Source organism: Neoarius graeffei, chromosome 18, assembly GCF_027579695.1.
Source record: "Neoarius graeffei isolate fNeoGra1 chromosome 18, fNeoGra1.pri, whole genome shotgun sequence".
In the NCBI taxonomy this organism is placed as follows: Eukaryota; Metazoa; Chordata; class Actinopteri; order Siluriformes; family Ariidae; genus Neoarius; species Neoarius graeffei.
Window position 1 is genome coordinate 4,360,227 of NC_083586.1, and position 22,812 is coordinate 4,383,038.

At 44.5% G+C, this 22,812-nt stretch overlaps 1 protein-coding gene and 1 non-coding gene across 2 annotated transcripts in view; one reads left to right on the forward strand and one right to left on the reverse strand.

The window, feature by feature from the left end:
• The window catches only part of LOC132865856 (zinc finger protein 850-like), a 1,522,149-nt gene that overhangs the window by 1,063,361 nt on the left and 435,976 nt on the right, over positions 1-22,812 (reverse strand). The window lies entirely within an intron of this gene.
• Positions 2,877-2,953, forward strand: trnai-aau (transfer RNA isoleucine (anticodon AAU)). The gene has a single exon. It is a non-coding gene; the product is annotated as a tRNA-Ile (tRNA).

The window sequence follows — 22,812 nt, forward strand, 5'->3', positions numbered from 1 at the left end:
GGAGTAAGATTATGTATATGATAAAGTGCATGAGTATTGCACATAGAGGAATATTGTACTAGTATGTTATTGCACTAGTGTTGATATAATAATGTACAGCACAGAATATACAGAACCGGTCAAATGCCATGGGCTGTATTGCACAGTAGTATAGCAGCAGTGAGTGAGTGGAGGTGTGCTGTTCAGACCTGTGGATTAGTTGGTGGAGGCAGTGAGTGCTGTGAGTTCAGTAGTGTGATAGCTAATGGGTAAAAACTGTTCCTCAGCCAGGTTGTGCGGGCGTACAGAGTTCTGTAGCGCTTTCCAGGGGGTAAAGAGTCCGTGTCCAGGACGGGTTGGGTCCTTGATAATGTTTTTGGCTCTGCAGGTGCACCGAGAGTGATGGATTTCTTCCAGTGATGGAAGTGGAGTGCCTGTGATCTGCTGAGCTGTTTTTATGATGCACTGCAGGGTCTTCTTATCTTCCAAGGTGCAGCCCGAGTGATGCAGTGCGTGATCAGTGACTCTATTGTGCACCTGTAGAAGTTCATCAGCAGCTATTGAGGCAGTTTTGCTTTCCTCAGAGTCCTCAGGAAATGGAGCCTCTGCAGGCCTTTTTTAGACAGTGCCGAAGTGTTTGGGGTCCATGATGGGAGTCAAGAGCCACGCAGAACAACACGCTGTGCTGTCTAAAAGACCCATTATTATTTAATTTAGTAATCAATCTTCAGCATTTCTCTGAGCAGGGACAAACTGTCAATAAAGACACAATATAAAATCTCCTGCACCGAACATCAGTTGACACCACCAGCTAACACCTTGAAGGCAGGGTTCAGCTTGCACTGAAAAGAACCCCAGTGCATTTCAGGTCCAATGCATTATAATCCCTGACTGATTGCCAAAATGGAGCAAAGTCAAGGCTGAAAGGGTCATTCCTTGTCTTGTTTTTTTTTTTAAGTTTTTCGGAACTGTCCATGATCTATACAAGGTGGTGACCTTTGTCCTCATAAGTATAGTGGCCAGTATCTCTGCCTGTCATGCAGAAGACCAGTGTTCAATTCCCTGCCCAGGAGGGTATATTAGCTGTCAGTGTAAGAAGGCAAAAGGGTTTTCTGCCTTCATGGATGGTTTCCAAGCAACTTGTGCTGCCCTCTATTATATTTTCTCTTCTTCCAACACACCTCATTCTATTATTCTGCTAATTACCAGCAGTTCTGGGGGAAGTGCATGCATTTGATGAGGAAACAATATCAAATCTACTGCACCGAACATATTCTGGGACCACATTTGTGAATCTGGGATTTCCACAAATCTGACAGCATTCTCATTTTCAAAGTTCTGTAATGTAAATGAAATAGATGACACCCTTGATGAAATTAATTGGCAAACACTATAAAAGGGTCAGTTGACACCACCAGCTTACACCATGAAGGCAGGCTTCAACTTGCACTGAAAAGAACCCCAGTGCATTTCAGGTCCAGTGCATTAATCCCTGAGCGGTTGCCAAAATGGAGCAAAGTCAAGGCTGAAAGTGTCATTCCTTGTCTTGGGGCTTTTTTATTATTATTATTTTTATTCGTGGTGAATAAGAGAAGAGAAGATACAAAGAAGAAGACCATCTGTCTGTGATTTTATCACAAATGATACCCTAAAAATGTCTCCGACTAGATGGGCTAGTGTGTCCTCCCTTGCTGTCTCCTGTAGTCCACTATCATCTCCTTAGTTTTACTGATGTTGAGAGAGAGGTTGTTGTCCTGGCACCAGCTGGCTAACGCCTTCACTTCCTCTCTGCATGCTGTCTCATCATTGTCCGTAAGGAGGCCCAAGATGGTTGTGCCATCAGCAAACTTGTTGATGATGTTGGTGCTGTATTTAGCAGTACAGTCATGGGTGAACAAGGAGTACATGAGGGGACTGAGCACACAGCCCAGTGGCGCACCTGTGTTCAGGATCAGTGAGGAGGAAGTGTGGCTACCAATTATCACCACCTGACCAATTAGCTGCCTGTCAGAAAGTCAAAGATCCATCTGCAAATTGTCATCTGCTGATGAAATCATGAAATATTTTGTCATGATTGCATTTTCTCTGCTCATACCAAGGCAGTTTGTACTTATTAAGTGCAACTTTGCACCTAAATCCTTTCAAGATCTTGCAACCTGATTTGATTTTGGTTGCTGGTCACAGCCCATGGTCAGACTGTGAGCAGAAACTTTTTTTGAAGAAGCTCATTTGGGTGATAAAAGATAGCGTGATTATAAAATTTTTAACATCGAGTCTGTTTTGTTGATGTTATAAACTGTTCATTGATGGAAACTTGAGTGCAAAACTGTTCATGACAACGGCAGTTTGAAAGTTAGCCAGTCAACTGTAGTCCTCAGCCATAAAAGCATCCCTGTACTGGCCATTTCCATCCTTTATTGGATGTGTTGTTTTCAGGACAGGTAGAAGCCATTTCCTCGGTGATCTTCAAGGCTCCAGTCTTTTAAAACTACCTAACTTCCTGACATGGGATCCTTGGCCTGCTTCTCCTTCTTTTGATGCATGTTTCAGGAAGCAGATGTTGCTTTATTGTTCAGTGAGAGCAATTGGGTCGGGGTTAGCGAGAAGTGGTTCTTCAGAGCAGATGGTGGCTTTTGGACCACCATGTTGAAGAAGGGAAGTAGGTGTGCATCCTTCTTTCACATTGTTAAAGCTATCCATGCTGACTTTGCTCAGTAGATAGAATAAGTTTTTCAGACTGGATGTTGGGATTTTCATCCCCCTGTGTAAATATGTGAGTGGGTCAAACTGAGGGCTTCAAAACAATAATCAAGAGAAAAGATATCTGTTCAAGGGAAAGTCACCGCCTCATCACTATTTAGTGAAGCACCTCAGCAGCCATGACATTTCTTTTCCTTGGCCAGTTAGCTCAGTTGGTGGTTAGAGTGTGGTGCTAATAATGCCAAGGTCGCATGTTTGATCCCTGTACTGGCCACTTCCCTCCTTTACAGGTCCTGTTGTTTTCAGGACAGGGGAAACCTTTTTCTGTTGAGGGAAATGTTCTCCAAAACAAGAGATTCTCTGGTTGTTTCGCAAAATGTCAATCAATTCCTTGTATCTGAATGTGCCATTGAAATACAGTAACTCAACTGATTGCAGGACACAGGAAATTCATATACACACATGATATTGACTCAAAGAGAAGCACTTATGAATCTCTTAAAAATCAGTGGTCCTTTTTCAATTCATCTAATTGTGCTTCATTTTGAAAGTAACTTTAATTTCATAAACTCTAAAATGTATCTTTAGTTGCTTGAATCACTCAAAAACACTCCAAAACATAGCAATTACCAAAGGATCCAGGAAGGTAGTAGCCATTGTTAGGGTATGAAAGACAGATAGATGGTCTTTTTCTTTGTATTTCTCTTCTCTTATTCACCACTAAATAATACAGTCATTAGCTGACTGCTTTTCCAGAAAGTCCATAGTGAGAATTCACCAGTTGACCACTATTTCATTCTAAGGGGACTGACTCAGGTGTTTTTCATTTAAAGGGCACAGGATCTGAACAGAACTTGAGCTTGTTTGCAGCCCAACCCACACAATCCAATGTGGCAACAGAGGGTACAATGAATGGTCCATCACACCATGTGAGCAGACCAAGTGAGCTAAACATTGATGGGCAGTTATCACTCTGAATTGGTTCTAGGGGCACAGCCAATTACGCTTTCCATCCATCCATCTATCCATCCATCCATCCATCCATTATTTGTAACCACTTATCCTGTGCAGGGTTGCAAGCAAGGTAGGGCCTATCCCAGCTGACTATGGGTGAGAGGCAGGGTACACACTGGACAGGTCACCAGATCATCACAGGACTAACCCATGAAGACAAACAACCATTCACACCTACACTCAATTTAGTCCCACCAATTAACCTAACCTGCATGTCTTCAGACTGCAGGGAAAAACAGAGCACCCAGAGGAAACCCGCATAGGCAGAACATGCATACTCCACACAGAAAGGCCCCCATCAGCCACTGGGCTCAAACCCAGAACATGCTGGCTGTGAGGCGACAGCGTTAACCACTACACCACCGTGCCACTGCCAACTGTTCTAATGCTCCCCGAGCCAACATGTTGCACCCAAATCCAGACCTATAGTGCCCAATATTATTGAAACTGTGATGGTACTGGAATAAACCTCAGATCCAAAATTGCAGAAGTGGACCATACCTATCTTGAAGAGAACTTGTTCCATGTTGATGGAAACAAAGGGTTTGGGATATGCAAGCTTACTCAAAAGTAGCCTTCATTTGAAATATATTATTTCAAGAGGTGCAAACAACAGCTTCATAGGTTCCACTGAGAGTTGAACTCAGACCACTGGATTCAGAGTGTTAGCCATTACACCATGGAACCAAGACACAGCTACAAGATTGTTTTTGCCATCAAATTACTGCCATATACTGACCTCGCTCTGGCAAAAAAATTAGCACCCACTTGGTCAAAGGTGTACACAAACCATCAATTCTGAAACCCAGGACTGAATCAGGGACCTTCAATCTAATACTCTGCCTACTGAGCTATTTCAGCATGCGCTACAGGGTTTAACTCATGGCTTCTTCCATGCAGTTGGATACAGCCTTTGGCCCTTGTCAAATGTATGCAGCAAGCAGAAATTTGTTTCTGAGATCACATTCCATTATATTACATTACAGGCATTAAGTCAAGTCAAGTCAACTTTATTGTCAAATATGCTACTGTATACATGCTCGACATACAGCACAGATGAAATATCAGTCCTCTCTGACCCACGGTGCAAACAGGCAATGCAATAAATAAAAATAGAATAATTGAAAAAAAAACAAACAAACAATATAAACAGTATAAACACTCTAGATAGGAACTAGACATAGACTAAACACTCAAACAATATAAACAGTATAAATAAACAGTATAAACACTAGATAAGAACAAGACATAGACTAAACACTCAGACAATATAAACAGTGTAAACACTAGATAAGAACTACACACAGACTAAACACTCAAACAGACAATATAAACAGTATAAACACTCTAGATATGAACTAGATGTAGACTAAACACTCATATATATACATACATTTCATCCAAGATGGCGCTGCAGACGGCTGCCACAGGACTTTGCTCTCTCGTACTTTCTATGTTTTTGTGTAATTGTTGTGTTAATTCTTCTCCGTGCTTCACGGAATGCTGTGCTGAGGTTTTTTTTTTAATGCCTACACAGTTCTGTCCTGATAGGAGCAAAATGTGTGGGTGTTTTTTCCTCTCATCTCTCATTTTCTCAGCCTCTGCCTTCCTGACAAGCCTCTCTCCTGCTTTGCTTCTGTGGACTCGTCTTGTCTGAAAGACCCTTCCTGCACTGCTCTCCGAATCGAAATTATGGATCTGATCAACTGGTCACTTCACGCAATTGACACAATCTTCTCAACTCAAAGTCTAGGTTCGGGGGAACCTGTTTGTCCTGCCAGAACATTTGCAGCCGGATACACCATGGATGCCTGGGAGAAGTGGCGTGTGGTGTGCTTGGCGATTCTTTCCGTGGAGGACATTGAGGATATTTACCTGTTCGGAACCATGATCACAGGATTTTTGCTGATTGGGCTTGGCATTGCCCTGGTGTATCGAGGAAATCAGTTAATGGTGGCAGCTGTTCAAAGCCCCACAAAGCTGCCCGATATGATCGAAGTAGTAGGCAGAGCCGTTAGCACTCAGACTGTAGCTATTCAGAACTTGAATCGCAACATGGATAACATCAGGGAGAAGTTGATGGCTTTGCAAAGAGAAATGGATTGTTTTGGTGGCCAGAATGGACAAGCGGGTTAGGTGAAAAAGGACACGTCTACCCATCTTAAGTCTAAACAAATTCCAATCTTATCTTGGCTCCCTAGCCAGCACTGCGTCAAGGCCGTTGCTGTCGAAACGCGATTCTCCCCCTGGAGTTCACTGCAGTGAGACTCTCTCTCTATGTGTGTGTGTGTGTGTGTGTGTGTGTGTGTGTGTGTTTTCTTTCTATACTTTTTTCTGTCTGTACTATGAAAGCTAAGTCAAACCAGAGTCAAATTCCTTGTGTGTGTAACATACCTGGCAATAAATTGCTTCTGATTCTGACACACACACACACACACACACACACACACACACACACACACACACACACATAAATTGGTTCAAATAACCAAACAGTCAAGGGCACTTGAGGTATAGCAGGTAAACATGAAACATGAAATAAGCAGTATAAACAAACTAGCAGCTGTTAAGATGAGGTAGTGTGGAATAGTGCAAATGAGCGAGGTAAAGTGAGATGTGTGGTCCCTGAGTTCAGTGTGTTAATGAACGATGAGATGTATGTGTGTGTGTGTGTGTGTGTGTGTGTTGGGGTGGAAACTGTGAGGATGACATGTCAGATGCTGGCAGGGGGCAGAGGGGGGAGGAGGGGCAGAACAGGGAGGGAGTTGAGCCTCCTGACCGCCTGGTGAAAGAAACTGTTCTTGAGCCTGCTGGTTTTTGGCCCAGAGACTCCGAAGTCTCCTCCCCGATGGCAGCAGACTGAAGAGGCTGTGAGATGGGTGGGTGGGGTCACCTGCAATCCTGATGGCTTTGCAGGTGAGGCAGGAGTTATAGATATCCATAAGAGAAGGGTGAAAGACACCAATGATCCTCAGCTGCTCTCATGATGCGCTGCAGAGTCTTGCAGCAGGACACGGTGCAGGTGCCGTACCACACGGTGATGCAGCTGGTCAGGATGTTCTCGATGGTGCCTCTGTAGAATGTGTGCATGATGGGGACCGGGGCTCTTGCTCTCCTCAGTTTGCGGAGGAAGTACAGATGCTGTTGGGCTTTTTTGGTCAGTGATGCTGTGTTGTTGCTCCAGGACAGGTCTTCAGAGATGTGCACACCCAGAAACTTGGTGCTGCTCACCCCCTCCACTGCAGCACTGTCGATAGATAGTGGAGCATGCTGGGTGTGCTCTCTCCTGAAGTCCACAACAATCTCCTTCATCTTCTCCATGTTCAGACGGAGATTGTTGTCCTTGCACCACATGGCCAAGCGGCTCACCTCACTCATGTAGATTGTCTCAATGCCATTGTTGATGAGACCCACCACAGTCATGCCATCTGCAAACTTAATCAAGAGATTTGAGCTGGATGTTGGTGTGCAGTTGTAGGTCAGCAGAGAAGAGGAGGGGGCTTAGCACACATCCTTGGGGGGCCCCCGTGTTCAGTGTGATGATGCTGGAGGAGTTCCTGCCGACCCGTACAGTCTGTGGTCTCCCCGTCAGGAAGTCCAGCAGCCAGTTGCACAGGGAGGTGTTGAGTCCCAGCTGGTCCAATTTGTGAATGAGCTACTGAGGAATGATTGTGTTGAATGCTGAGCTAAAGTCTAGGAACAGCATTCTGACATACAAGTCTTTTGTCTCCAGGTGGGTGAGGGCTGAGTGGAGGGCAGTGGAGATGGCGTCATCGGTCGAACAGTTGGAATGATATGCAAACTGGAAAAGATCCAGGGTGGGGGGAGGGCAGACTTGATATGCCTCATGACTAGCCGCTCGAAGCACTTCATGAGGATGGGAGTGAGTTAAGCAGATGCACAACACCAACTCATCAGACTTGGAGGTAGACCGCCGGATTCAAGCTGCCACCAAAGCCTTCGGTGCTTTACAAAAGCAACTATGGTCTCAACATGACATCAAGAGAACCAGCAAGTTGAAAGTATACAATGCTGCAGTCTTATCACCTCTGCTTTACGCCAACAAATGTATGACACTCTACGGTAAACACTTCAAGTATCTGACCAGGCTACAACTGCGCCACCTGCATCAAATCCTCAAAATAAAATGGCAGGACACGTTCCCCGATGTAGAAGTCCTCAGGCGAGCCAAAACAGTAAGCGTGGAAACCCTTATCACAGCCTCCCAAATTTGTTGGGCTGGACACGTCTGGCACATGCTTGACACGCAACTACCCAAAACCATTTTCTATGGAGAACTGAGCCTAGGAAAGAGGCTGACAGAAACAAGGAGGACAGAAACTGAGGTACAAAGACATTTGGAAGAGGAACATGAAGAATGCCATCATTATCGATCAGACGTGGGAAAGGGATGCCTCGGATAGAGCAACATAGTGAAGCAAAGTTACAAGCTCAGTGTCTGAAATTGAAGACAAGCATCAAAGGGAGTATAGGAGAGCTCACGAAACTAGACATTCCATAGCACCTCAATCGGGCCATTCATGCCACCGCTGCAGACGACTCTGTCGCTCTGGTATGGGCCTTGCGGCCCATCTGCATTTCTATGCATCCTAATGAAGCAGGCATCATCGCTAGTGATGGACAGCCGACGAAGGGTTGTGGACAACTGGCACCATTGGTGGGGCCCCTTTGGCTATTCTGTCATGACAGCAGGGCTGCCTGAGATTGATGACCCAGGACTAAGCATGCAATGGTTGACAGAAATGATTTCGAGTAATCCTGACAAGTCCATTGTGCACTTGTGCAATAAACTAAGACTGTTGCATGATGCAAACACCGGTGAGGCATTCCCAAACCCAGTTGTACGGGTGAATGTTGTCAAATGGGACATGGATCGTCGCCGATGAGGCATTCGTGAAACTTATGTTGAAAAGTCCAACATGAGAAGACTGATGGCAAACGACAGGGGCGGATGAAGTGCTAGGAACCTGTCTCTATCGCTGTAATGGTCCCTATACGTGGCGCAAATTGACATGGGACAGAAGAAGAAAAGAAACTGGAAACATCTGGATTTGTCTGGACTGAAATGGACTGACACATTTTTACTACTGATTTGCTTCCTCTTCTTTAGCAATCATTTCCAGCCATGCTTCTGCGGCATCCTTGTGTGTACTCTCAATTAATGGGATTGTGGAAATTTTGGTGTTAGAAGAAATCTGCTTGCCCCTCTCTGCTAAACACATGCAATCGCAAATTTCAAAAGCCTCTGGACAAAGCCTTTCTCTCATCAAATTTGATGCACAAACACTGGCTGAAGAGTCCAGTGCCTCATCGATTAGGCCACTGTGACATAGGCCTTGACCTCAAACAACCAGCATCAATAGCTGGTCATGTGAAGGGGAAACAAAAGACATCTTGGCCATCTTTCTATTCGGGGCATGAAGCCCCTATTAGCCCCTATTCTATTAGATATCTGCATGAATGCAGGTTCATGTTACCTTTGCTTTCTTCACAAAATCTGTATGGCTTTACTGATTTTATTGATTTCAACAAGGGCTGTAACTTCATTGTCTTGGTATGTGATTCAAGTTAGGGAGTAGGACCTGTGATTCCCAGGAGAGATGCTACACTGTGTCCACTATCATAACGAGCAAGAAAATCCTTTGTTTATTTCACCATGATTTATGACTATTACAATGATTCCATTCACTATATTCTACTGGAAAGAAGGCATCCAAAAAAAAAAAACAGGTTCATGGTGACTTATTATTTACAGGCCCCCGGGGCCATATTCTGAATTTCTTTCTGAATTTGCAGATTTTATCTCAGATCTGGTTATTTCCTTAGACAAAACTTTAGTTGTCAGAGATTTTAATATTCACTTCGATAACCCAGAAGACCTTTTGAAAACAGCGTTTGTGTCCATTTTAGATTCAGTAGGGATTAATCAGAATGTCATAGGACCAACCCATAATGGTGGTCACACCCTCGATCTAATACTAACATTTGGGTTAAATGTAGAAAATATAGTCATACTTCCACAGTCTGAAGTTATCTCAGATCATTATCTCATCTCATTCAAAATAAGTCTGAGTAACAATATATGCACTTCACCACACTACTGTATTAAATGCACATACACGTCAACTACTGCACAGAGCTTTATAAATGATCTCCCAAAGTTATCAACTTTGACTGGGTCACTGTCGGCCCCTGCAGAACTTCATCAGGCAACTGAATGCTTAGAGTCAACATTCCGCCATACTTTAGAGCAGCCTTTCTCAACCAGGGTGCCATAGCATCCTGGGGTGCCATCTGGCTTCATTAGGGGTGCCATCAAAAATTAGATATTCTAACATTGAAAGAAATAAAATGAATTAAAATTCCAAAAAACGATAGTTACACTAATGCAGATCATTGCCGCCTCATGCATCATCAAAATTTGTCTCACAGCCCCCTATCCCATGTCACAACATCACTGCTGGAGTTAGCCTATGGTCAGTGTGATGGCGTATATTTTACATGGGGGTGCCTTGAGAATTTGTATACTTCTGAAGGGTGCCATGACTGAAAATAGGTTGAGAAACGCTGCTTTAGATAATGTAGCTCCTCTTAAAAGGAAAATGTTCAGAGACAAAAAATTAGCACCCTGGTATAATGAAGACACTCACACTTTAAAACAGACCACTCGAAAATTGGAACGTAAATGGCGTCAAACAAAATTGGTAGCGTTCAAATTACCGTGGAAGGAGAGCTTCCTGAAGTATAGAAAAGCTCTTAGTGCTTCTAGATCAACTTATCTCCCCTCCCTAATAGAAGATAACAAAAATAATCCTAGATTCCTGTTTAATACTGTAGCAAAATTAACCAGGAATAAGTCCACTATAGACACGTGCACACCTGTAGTATGTAGTAGCAACGACTTCATGAATTTCATTAATGACAAAATTGAGAATATCCAACAAAAGACTCAAACTACTAATTTAAGGTCAGACAATGTAAGTGACCCTGTAGTTAACAATATAACTATCAGATCACCAATTACAATGTTTTACTCCCCTTAGAGAAATTGAATTACTTTCATTAGTCTCTGCATCAAAAGCCTCAACTTGTGTACTAGATCCCTTACCGACACGTCTATTCAAACAGATAATACCTGAAGTAATTGAACCACTTCTAAAAATAATAAATTCTTCTCTTAGGATTGGCTATGTAGCCAAATCCTTTAAACGAGCAGTTATCAAACCCCTGATTAAAAAACCTGACCTTGATCCTTGTCAGCTGTCCAATATCAAACCTCCCCTTTATCTCCAAGATCCTTGAAAAAGCTATGGCACAGCAGTTATGCTCATATTTACATAGGAATAACATCCATGAAATGTATCAGTCAGGATTTAGACCTCATCATAGCACAGAGACAGCACTGGTTAAAGTAATAAATGACCTACTGTTGGTGTCTGATCAGGGCTGTGTCTCGCTGCTTGTGTTGCTTGACCTTCGTATAGCATTTGATACCCCTGATCATTCCATTCTTCTGGATAGACTAGAAAATGTTGTGGGAGTTAAGGGAACGGCACTCTCCTGGCACAGCTCTTATTTAACTGATCGCTATCAGTACGTTCATGTAAATGTTGCTTTTCTAGACATACTGAGGTAAAGTTTGGTGTTCCACAAGGTTCTGTCTTGGGTCCACTGCTTTTTTCTTTATATATGTTACCTCTGGGTGATATTATTCGTAAACATTGTATTAGTTTCCACTGTTATGCTGATGACACACAGATGTATGTTTCTGCAAAACCTGATGAGAGACACCAGCTTAATAGAATTGAGGAATGTGTGAAGGACATTAGACACCGGATGCTTCTTAACTTCCTTCTGCTTAACTCTGACAAGACTGAAGTACTCGGACCACATGCAGCTAGAAGTAAGCTTTCTGATTACACAGTAACTCTGGATGGCCTTTCTGTTTCTTCACGTGCAGCAGTAAAAGACCTCGGAGTGATTATTGACCCCAGTCTTTCATTTGAAAATTACATTGATAACATTACCTGGATAGCTTTCTTTCATCTCAGAAATATTGCTAAGATAAGGAATTTAATGTCACTACATGATGTGGAAAAAAACTAGTTCATGCTTTTGTTACCTCCAGGTTGGATTATTGTAACGCCTTACTGTCTGGATGTTCCAATAAGTGCATAAACAAGCTCCAGTTAGTTCAAAATGCAGCAGCAAGAGTCCTTACTAGAACTAGAAAATATGACCACATCACCCCTGTCTTATCCACACTGCAGTGGCTCCCAGTCAAATTTCGTATCGATTATAAAATACTACTATTGACCTTTAAAGCACTGAATAGTCTCGCGCCACAGTACCTGAGTGAACTTCTGCTCCTCTATGACCCGCCATGCCTACTTAGATCAAAGGGTGCAAGCTATCTGCTGGTACCCTGTATAGTGAAGACTACATCAGCGGGTGGAGCCTTTTCTTACAAAGCCCCAAAGTTATGGAACAGCCTTCCAAGTAATGTTCCGGAATCAGACACAGTCTCAGCAATTAAGTCTAGGCTGAAAACATATCTGTTTAGTCAAGCCTTTTGTTAATTGTGTTTATGAGGTAAAGGTGTAGATCTGGAGGGTCCTCAGACATAGAGTCTTTGGTAAACTGGGATGTATGGACGCTGTCAGTCCCCCACTCACTTGCTCACTCGAGTCTGTTGATGATGTAGTGGCTGGATGTTTTATGTCCCGGGGCTCCCTCATGCCTGTGTTACCTTCTGGCTCTCCCCTTTTAGTTATGCTGTCATAGTTAGTTTTTGCCAGAGTCCCTGCTTGTACTCAGTGCAATATGTATACTGTTCCTACTTATTCAGGTGATATTGGGCATACCTAACAACCTGCGTTTTCTCTCGCTTCCCCCCAATCTTTCCCTCTGAGTTTCTTGTCAGTCCTGGGATCGAGATGCTGAACTCTTCTGCTCCTCGTACCTGCCTGATCCATCCTGGTGTCCTGTGTCTGGTTGGAGTCTCATCGCATCGCTCCTGTGGAGGACGGCCCCATGTGGACAGTTGAAAGTCACACTTGGAGGATGCTCTGGACACTTACAGTAATGCTTTTATGGCTGAGGACTACAGTTGACTTGCTAACTTTAGGACTGCAGTTGTCATGAACAGTTTTGCACTCAAGTTTCCATCAATGAAGAGTTTATAACATTAACGAAACTGACTTCATGTTAAAACCGTTAATGTTATCGTCATGGTGTCTGTTGTTGCCCAAATAAGGATGGGTTCCCTTTTGAGTCTGGTTCCTCTTGAGGTTTCTTCCTCATGTCATCTGAGGGAGTTTTTCCTTGCCACTGTCGCCACAGGCTTGCTCATTGGGGATAGATTTGGGATAAAATTAGCTCATGTTTTAAGTCGTTAAATTCTGTGACGCTGCAGCAATGTTTATTGTTAAAAGAGCTAAACAAATAAACTTGACTTGACCTGAAAGTCCCTGCATTTGACTGTGCAAAAATCCCAACACCATTCTGTTAACATATATAGATGTAAATATCAAGAAATAAAAGCGGAAATTCTGACCTATCACATACAGTGGTGCTTGAAAGTTTGTGAACCCTTTAGAATTTTCTATATTTCTGCATAAATATGACCTAAAACATCATCAGATTTTCACACAAGTCCTAAAAGTAGATAAAGAGAACCCAGTTAAGCAAATGAGACAAAAATATTATACTTGGTCATTTATTTATTGAGGAAAATGATCCAATATTTTTTTTTTTTTTAAAGATATTTTTTTGGGCTTTTTGCACCTTTATTGGATAGGACAGTGTAGAGACAGGAAATGAGCGGGAGAGAGACGGGAAGGGATCGGGAAATGACCTCGGGCCGGAATTGAACCCGGGTCGCCCGCATTCATGGTATGGCGCCTTAACCACCTGAGCCACGACGCCCCCAAAATGATCCAATATTACATATTTGTGAGTGGCAAAAGTATATGAACCTTTGCTTTCAGTATCTGGTGTGACCCCCCTGTGCAGCAATAACTGCAACTAAATGTTTGCGGTAAGTGTTGATCAGTCCTGCACACCGGCTTGGAGGAATTTTAGCCCATTTCTCCGTACAGAACAGCTTCAACTCTGGGATGTTCGTGGGTTTCTTCACATGAATTGCTCGCTTCAGGTCCTTCTACAACATTTCCATTGGATTAAGGTCAGGACTTTGAATTGACCATTCCAAAACATTAACTTTATCCTTCTTTAACCATTCTTTGGTAGAACGACTTGTGTGCTTAGGGTCGTTGTTTTGCTGCATGACCCATCTTCTCTTGTGATTCAGTTCATTGACAGATGTCCTGACATTTTCCTTTAGAATTCACTGGTATAATTCAGGATTCATTGTTCCATCAATGATGGCAAGCTGTCCTGGCCCAGATGCAGCAAAACAGGCCCAAACCATGATACTACCATCACCATGTTTCACAGATGGGATAAGGTTCTTATGCTGGAATGCAGTGTTTTCCTTTCTCCAAACATAATGCTTCTCATTTAAACCAAAAAGTTCTATTTTGGTCTCACCTGTCCACAAAACATTTTTCCAATAGCCTTCTGGCTTGTCCACATTATCTTTAGCAAACTGCAGACGAACAGCAATGTTCTTTTTGGAGAGCAGTGGCTTTCTCCTTGCAACCCTGCCATGCACACCATTGTTGTTCAGTGTTCTCCTGATGGTGGATTCATGAACATTAGCCAATATGAGAGAGGCCTTCAGTTGCTTAGAAGTTACCCTGGGGCCCTTTGTGACCTTTCCGACTATTACACGCCTTGCTCTTGGAGTGATCTTTGTTGGTCGACCACTCCTGAGGAGGGTAACAATGTTCTTGAATTTCCTCTATTTGTACACAATCTGTCTGACTGTGGATTGGTGGAGTCCAAACTCTTTAGAGATGGTTTTGTAACCTTTTCCAATCTGATGAGCATCAACACTTTTTCTGAGCTCCTCAGAAATCTCCTTTGTTTGTGCCATGATACACTTCCTCAAACACATGTTGTGAAGATCAGACTTTGATAGATCCCTGTTCTTTAAATAAAACAGGGTGCTCACTCACACCTGATTGTCATCCCATTGATTGAAAACACCTGACTCTAATTTCACCTTCAAATGAACTGCTAATCCTAGAGGTTCACATACTTTTGCCACTCACAGATCTGTAATATTGGATCATTTTCCTCAATAAATAAACGACCAAGTGGAGGTGTAGTAGTTCGCACTGTTGCCACAAAGCAAAATGGTTCCAGGTTCGAACTTCATGGCTAATGGGGACCTTTCTGTGTGGAGTTTACATGTTATCTGTGTGGAATTCCTCTGGGTGCTCCAGTTTCCTTCCACATTCAAAGACATGCAGATGAGGTAAAAATAACCAGCCACTGGGGTTGCACAAGCCAGTGCATATTTAGTCCTAGTCCCAAGCTTGAGTACATTGTATCCGGTGTTTGGGGGTGGGAAGCTATGCCAAATCAAATATGTGGTTCATCAATTGATCTGCTGTGGTGAGTCCTAATGGGAGCAGCTGAAAGAAGCAGACTCTACTTAATCTGTTTAAAAATCTGTCTAATTGATCTGTTTAAAGGAAATGATTAAAGGGGCCAGTTCACTCTTCCCAAAATCCATGTTTTTCATCTATTTTATTTATTTATTTATTTGAAAGCTGATGAACACTACATGCTAGTTCTCTTTGCAGCAAAACATCTGCAAATTCATTGGTAGTGATCCTTTCAATACCTATCTCAAACTTTTTCTACATCTATGTGTCATACATGGAATCTTTGAACAAATTATGCCATTATCATGTCTTTCTTTCATGGGCACCCACATGTCGGCCAAGGCTGGTTTGGGTCCATTACTGCGGAATGCAAACACCATTTATTTACAATCCTTTTAAATTAAGCAATATTTAGTGACTTTTAAAAAAATATAAAAATAAAGCTTAGATTTGGAAGGGAAAAAGGAGAATTATGGATTTGAAAGACTGACAGTAAAGCACATGATAGTCTGATCTGTCATCATATCCAGCTTCATTTAGTTGGACAAACATGGATTTCTTTCAGGTTGGCTCTAAAAAATTGAAAAACACGCTCGCCAACAATCCTGTTTGATACGTTTAGAGTGATCACATACCCTCTTTTTCATGTAATTTCATTATTGCTGAGCATTATTGCAGTGTTAAAACACCTACTTTCATTTCATTCCTATTTTCATTGATGTAGTCGAGAACAGAATGTAAGTAGCAGCTAAACAGTAAACAGCTTGTGTCCTATCTAGTTATTATGGGATATCTGTGACTGGACCTGAAAAACTAAACCAAATTAAAAACTCAACTAAAATTAGTCAATTCCTCAAAATAAAGCTAAACCTACCTATGCACTTGTAAAATGAATGAAGAACTAAACTGAAATAAAAAAAAAACTGGACACCTAAAAAAACCTGATGAAAATTTCAAAACTATAATAATTCTGGTGAGGACGCTGTGTAAAATATAAATAAAAATATAATGTGTTGGTTTGTAAATCATGAAAACCCTATCTTTCATTGAAAACAGTCCAAAGAAAACATATCAAATGTTGAAACAGAAATTTTATTGCTGTGTGAAAAAGATATGCTAATTTTGAATTTGATGCCAGGAACACATTTCAAAAAGTTGGGACAGGGGCATGTTTACCACTGTGCTGCATCACCTCTTGTTTTAACAAAACTCTGTAAATGTTTGGGAACTGAGGAGACCAAGTGCTGTAGTTTTGAAAGAGAAATGTTGTCCCATTCTTGCCTGATTATAGGATTTCAGTTTCTCAAGTGTTTGGAGTCTCCTTTATCGTATTTTGCATTTCATAATGCACCAACTGTTTCCAACGGTAACATTTTCCAAGTGACCTGATGGACAAAATTCTGGTAACATTTTCAAAGTGAGCTGATGGACAAACTTCTTCATGTTCTAAAAGAAAATACATATCCTATGGTTCAATATAGCTCATCTAAGAGCCTGCACAGCTCAGTAGATAGGACCAAGGTTCAACATTCTTTGAGTTACATTTAGCATTTTCTGAAGCTAAAACGTCCTTCAAAAAGGCCACTGAAACCTGTTTTCTGAAAGCTATCTCTGACAAAGCTCAGCCCACAGTCTGACCATGGGCTGTGACCAGCAACCAAAATCAAATCAGGTTGCAAGATCTTGAAAGCATTTAGCTGCAAATTTGCACTTAATAAGTAAAACGATGGTTACGTATGTAACTGTGGTTCTATGAATTTCAGATGACCGCCAGAGGCGGTGCTTTAAGCACCTGGATGTCCATCACATGTGCATGCAGTTCGAGTGTGTGTATACCAACAAGGTCGCTTGCGACAGGGGGTGATGTATGTCATTGCACCGGTACTTAAGGTGCGTTCACCCCGGAAGCGTTCTCTTGGCAGTCTTCTCGTCAGCCTTCCAAGTGACAGCCAAGTTCTGGCAGTCATCCGAAATTCATAGAACCGCGGTTACATACGTAACCATTGTTCTATTTCATTTCTCCTGACCGCCAGAGGCGGTGCTTTAAGCACCCGGATGACTAATACCAACGGAGTCACGAGGAAGACCTATTTACCCTACGAATGGCTGAAAAGGGTGGCTGTGGCCAGTGGATTGTGCATGGCCACATTAGCCCTATAAAACCTTGCAAACGTGCAAATTGAGACCCATGAGGCAGTGGCACAGATATCAGAGAGTGGAACTCCACGTGGAGCCGCCCATGATGCAGCCACATTCCAAGTGGAGTGGCCTCGGATGTGGGGAGGGACTGGGATGCTGCTGCTAATGGCCTCCACAGTCCAGTTCGACAGTCTGTTTGGACAGTGTGTGGCCGCGCCTATGTCCAGTGTGGCCCACAAACAGTGCATCCGACTGCCGAAATGCAGCAGTCGCTTCAATGTATGCCCTCCGTGCTCGAACTGGGCAAAGAAGGATGTGACCTTGGCCCTGCTCATTCTCCTCAGGTGGTGGTCTGAAGGCTTCCAGGCTGAGGGGCTGATTGGTGTATGAAGAGGAGGAGAAGTTCTTGGGCATAAACGAAGGATTAGGCCACAATGTTACACCCGTGCCATCGGGCTCCATTGTAAGCACTCCCGGCCGATAGACAGGGTGTGTAGTTCACCCGCTCTCTTAGCATTCCTTTTAGCTATGACGTCAGCTGTCTTTAAAGATAGCCACTTGAGCTCCATCCCCTGTAGGGGCTCAAATGGAGGTTTACACAGTGCACTTAAAACCAGAGGCAAGTCCCAAGCTGGTCTTGGACTGCGTTGAGGGGGTCTTATGCTCTGATCACCTTTAAGAAAGTGGCTCACCCGTGTGTGGCATCCCACAGTCAGCCCGTCTACCCTGTTGTGCATTGTGGATATAGCCACTACATAAACCTTGATGGTGGAGGGTGCAAGGCCCTCGTCCAGATGAGACTGTAAAAAGCTGAGAATCCCTGGTATCGGGCAACATGCCGGTTCCTGATGGCGTGCTTGGCACCAACTTACAAAGAGCTTCCACCTATTGGCATAGAGCGCATTGGTGGAAGGTGCACGGGAACACTGGATGGTCCGCACAACAGTCGACCCACATTCTGCTAGCAGTGGGTTGGGCCCTTCAGAGGCCACACCCACAGCTGCAACCGTACTGGGTTCGGATGCCAAATTTGACCTTCCATCTGTGAGAGGAGGTCCATCCGTGCAGGGAGACACCAAGGCTCCTTGTGCAGCAACCCGTACAGGGTAGGGAACCAGACTCTCCCCGGCCAATAGGGGGCTATCAACAGCACCCTGTGACCCTCCTTAAGGATCCTCTCGAGAGTGGGCAGAATTAGTGGGAGTGGTGGGAAAGCATATAGGAGCTGCTGTGGCCACTCGTGTGCCAGTGCGTCTTGGCCCACGGGGCTTGACGTTTCTTTCAGTGTAAACCACAGGGGACAATGTGTCGTGGCCTGGGAGGCGAAAAGGTCCACCTCTGTCCTGTTGTATTGCAGCCAAATACTCTGCACCACTTCCGGGTGCAGCTTCCACTCCCCTGGATCGGGGTTCTGTTGTGACAGAAGATCTGCAGCAGTGTTCCTCACTCCTGGTGAATGCATTGCCCTCAGGCTCACCAGACAAGGGTAAGCCCATGTCAATAGGTGCCGAGTGAGCTTTCAGGGAAGGTAGTGACCTGGTGCCGCCCTGGTGGTTTATATGATAGACCACAGATGTATTGTCGGTCTTTATAAGGACATGCCGACCCGCTAAAACCGGACGGAAACGTTTCAGGGCGAGGAAAACGGCCCGCAGCTCTAACACATTGATGTGTTGTCCCTGCTGTTGTGGGGCCCATACGCCCTGGGCAGTCCTGCACTGCCACACTGTGCCCCAGCCGATCAGTGATGCATCGGTGGTGACTACTTCTCTGCGAGAGGGTATGGACGTAGACATGAGGAGCAACTGGCCGTGATTCTGACTGGCCTGTGCCTGTGATGTTGTGGATGTAACCCAAGGCTGTTCATCCAGATTTGTAGAGGTCTAAGTGTGAGGAGGCCCAACGGAACTACCGACAAGGCCGCGGTGAGTATACCTAGTAGTGTCTGGAAAGACCTGAAGGTCAGGGTTCGTTCCTTCCTGAAGTGATGTAGCCGTTGCTAAGACAGGGTTGCCTTCAACAGCTGAGAATCCAGCTGAAGGCCAAGAAAAACAGTCTTCTGGCTGGGTGTAAGGGAGCTCTTGGCGTGGTTCACCCTGAGCCCAAGTTTGGTGATGTGAGAAACCAGCACGGCTGGGTCGCTGAGCGCGTCTAACCTTGACTGAGAACCAATCAACCAGTCATCCAGGTAGGGGGAGGATACGCATTCCCCTGCTCTGAAGTAGGGACAGTGCTGCTGTGACGAATCTCAAAGATTCTGGGAAGTATGCATCCTTCAGATCGATGGTTGTGAACCAATCGTCCTGTCTGATGCTGTTTAAGACATCGGATGTGTGCAGCATACGGAATTTGAAGACCTTGAGATGGTCGTTCAAATGTCTCAGATCCAGTATGGGGCGAAGCCCACCCCCTTTTTTGGGGGGATGATGAAATAGGTGGAATAAAACCCACTGTTTTGTGAAGGTGGATCTAATGGCTTGATGGCCCCCTTTTCCAGGAGGGTCAAGACCTCCTGGCGTACTGCCAGAGCTTTCATTTTGACCCCTTGAAATCTCGGCAGTCGTCATCTGAATTGTATGCTGTAACCCTGAGAGAGGGTGGATATAACCCAGGGGTCCGATGTTACCACTTCCCAGTAGGCAAGTTGTTGACTGGTGAAGTGTCCGACCGCCGTAGTGGAGTAGTCAACATCTGCCTCCACGCCCCCTATGGGGGGGGAATTGTACCCCAACATGCCTGTGCGGTGGCACCAAAGAGCTGTCCCAGAATCACTGGGAGAATGCGGAGGGCCCTCCTGCAGGGATCTGAGAGTAGTGACTGAGCCAACCATACCTGATGCCTGGCGAGAGTTAAAGATGACATTAGTCTGCCCAGCTCCCTGGACATGAAAGCAAATGCCTGCAGCGAGGCCTCGCTTAGGCTTTGCAGTGATGTGTCTGCTCCAGAAGACTGAAGAGCCTGAGGCTGGGCCAGGATCAGGTGAGATAATGAATTGCCTATGCGTGCAGCCCGTGCTGCAGCGTCATAGCTCTTCCTGATGAAGTCATCGGTCAAATGACACTGTGGCCGTGGACAGCAAGCATCAGGTCTCAACGCCTCCTTGCTGACCAGACCCTGACTGGACGCATCCTGTATCTCTACAGCTCCTCAATAAAGGGGGCTGAAGGTGGAACACTGAAAACAGCAGAGGGGGAGTCTAAAAAAGGCACTCTGCATCCATACTTCAGATGGTGCCGTGTCCAACCCCAGGCGCCATTTTTATCGCGGGCTTGACCATAGTGGAAAGCACGTCCTCCTCTTGAAGCTCCGCGGCCGGGGACAGCACCGGAGGCTGTGGCTCAGGAGGAGTAAATGAAGCAGCAGAGGTGAGAGCATCAGCAGGCTGTGCTTCAGGCGGTTGTAGGTTATAGAGCAAAGCCTTAATCTCAGCAAGCTCTGAAGGACCACAATGGAAAAAAGTATTTTTACTTTTGTGTTATCCTCCGTAATATTTATATTATGTTTACATGTTATGCTTTTATTGCGAAATAAATCAATACAATACAAAAAGGGCCAAGGTGCCCACTTGTTGCGCCAAGGGGTCCACCTTCTGGTACTTTGGCCTACAGGGAGCCTCCCGTGACGGCTGCTTAGGGCGCTTCCTAGATTTAGGAGGCAGAGCGTAGTCGCTCGGTGCTGGGGGCAGTCGAGAGCCCAAACTGCTTTCCAGCTGAGCAAGCCTAGCAGTGCGTCAAGCAAACAAAATGAAATATCCGCGGCGGAGTCAGGCGAACATACTCACCCAACCGCGTTCAGGTAATCGGCAATCAAAGCTGAAATAAACAAGCTACAAGGCAAGAAAATACCCATGTGCTCATGGTGAAACTGAAACTTATAATTAGAGGTTGCTGGCTGCCGAAGTCCGAGTGGACTCACTCATAACCGGTTTAGTTGAAAACACTTTACTTACCTTAAAGGTTTGAGACAATCAGCACATAAACATGACCGCTGTTTATTCTACTTACCTGCATATGGATTAGGTGATGGTAAACAAGCAGTGTCGAAGTACCAATACAGAGCCAAGCAACCAAATGAAATATCCGCGGTGGAGTCAGGAGCGAACACGCTCACCCAGCCGCATTTAGGTAATCAGCAATCAGCTGAAGTAAACACGCTACAGTGTGAATCAGAAGTGCACACAAGCACTAATTAAGTATCATACTTGCAACAAAACGATACTTATTAAATCGCTACAAGGTGAGAGAACACCCCTATGATCGCGGTGAAACTGAAACTTATAGTTAGAAGTTGCTATCTGCCGAAGTCAGAGCGAACTTACTCAGCTATCAGCTGAAGTAAACAAGCTGCAGTGCGAATCAGAAGTGCACACAAGCACCAGTTAAGTATCATACTTGCAACAAAATGATACTTATTAGATCGCTACCAGGCGAGAGAACACCCCTATGATCATGGTGAAACTGAAACTTATAGTTAGGCCGAATCCCATTTCACCCCTTGGACCAACCCCTTGGCCCTTCCCCTCCATTTTGCGCGTTCACATGAAGGGGTAGGGGTATCCCAATCCCAGTTAACGCGGAGGGGTAGGGGAAGGGGTAGGGCTTCTGTACCCCTCCAAATGGAGATTTTCCTGGAGCTGACTCTGAACGAAGGGGTTTGAGTGATTTCCCACAATGCCATGCGGATTTCAGCGAGATTTCATGCGGATTTCAGAAAGATGGCGGTTCCCGCGGTGAAAGATTGTCATAAATGTATTTTCTCCATTATTTACGTGTTTTAAGTTGTTATCCAGAGGAAACACGCCGCTTGATTCGCTTTCGAGCTGAGAATGAGCAGCGATTTCTGAAATCCAAGCTGCTGCTAAAAAGCTTTGGGAGTGAGTATTGTTTTTGGTTGCTTGACTGCGTATGTTTTGTTCTGTTATTCTCGCTTTTATTGTTTACATGAGTGTTCTGACACCTCATTCTGTCGGATGTGGTGCACGAAGCACCAAAGATATCCCATTCAGTAGTTAACAAATCACACCCTGCCAGCAGAGAGTTCTGGCTCTGACTGTAGCGGCTGGTCGCAGCCAATGATGCATTTGGTCGCGTTTTGCTAACGTAAACGCTGACGGAGGTACGCGATGACGTATGCGATCGTTGAAGGGCTATCCCAATACGTAAGGGTTGAATTTCAAGCCCTATCCCTTGTAGCTCAGTTTCAAGGGGAAGGGCCAAGGGGAAGGGGGAGGGGAAGGGGTAGAAATTAGAATTGGGATTGGGCCTTAGAAGTTGCTATCTGCCGAAGTCAGAGCGAACTCACTCAGCTATCAGCTGAAGTAAACAAGCTGCAGTGCGAATCAGAAGTGCACACAAGCACCAAATAAGTGTCATACTTGCAACAAAACGCTACTTATTAGATCACTACAAGGCGAGAAAACACCCCTATGATCACAGTGAAACTG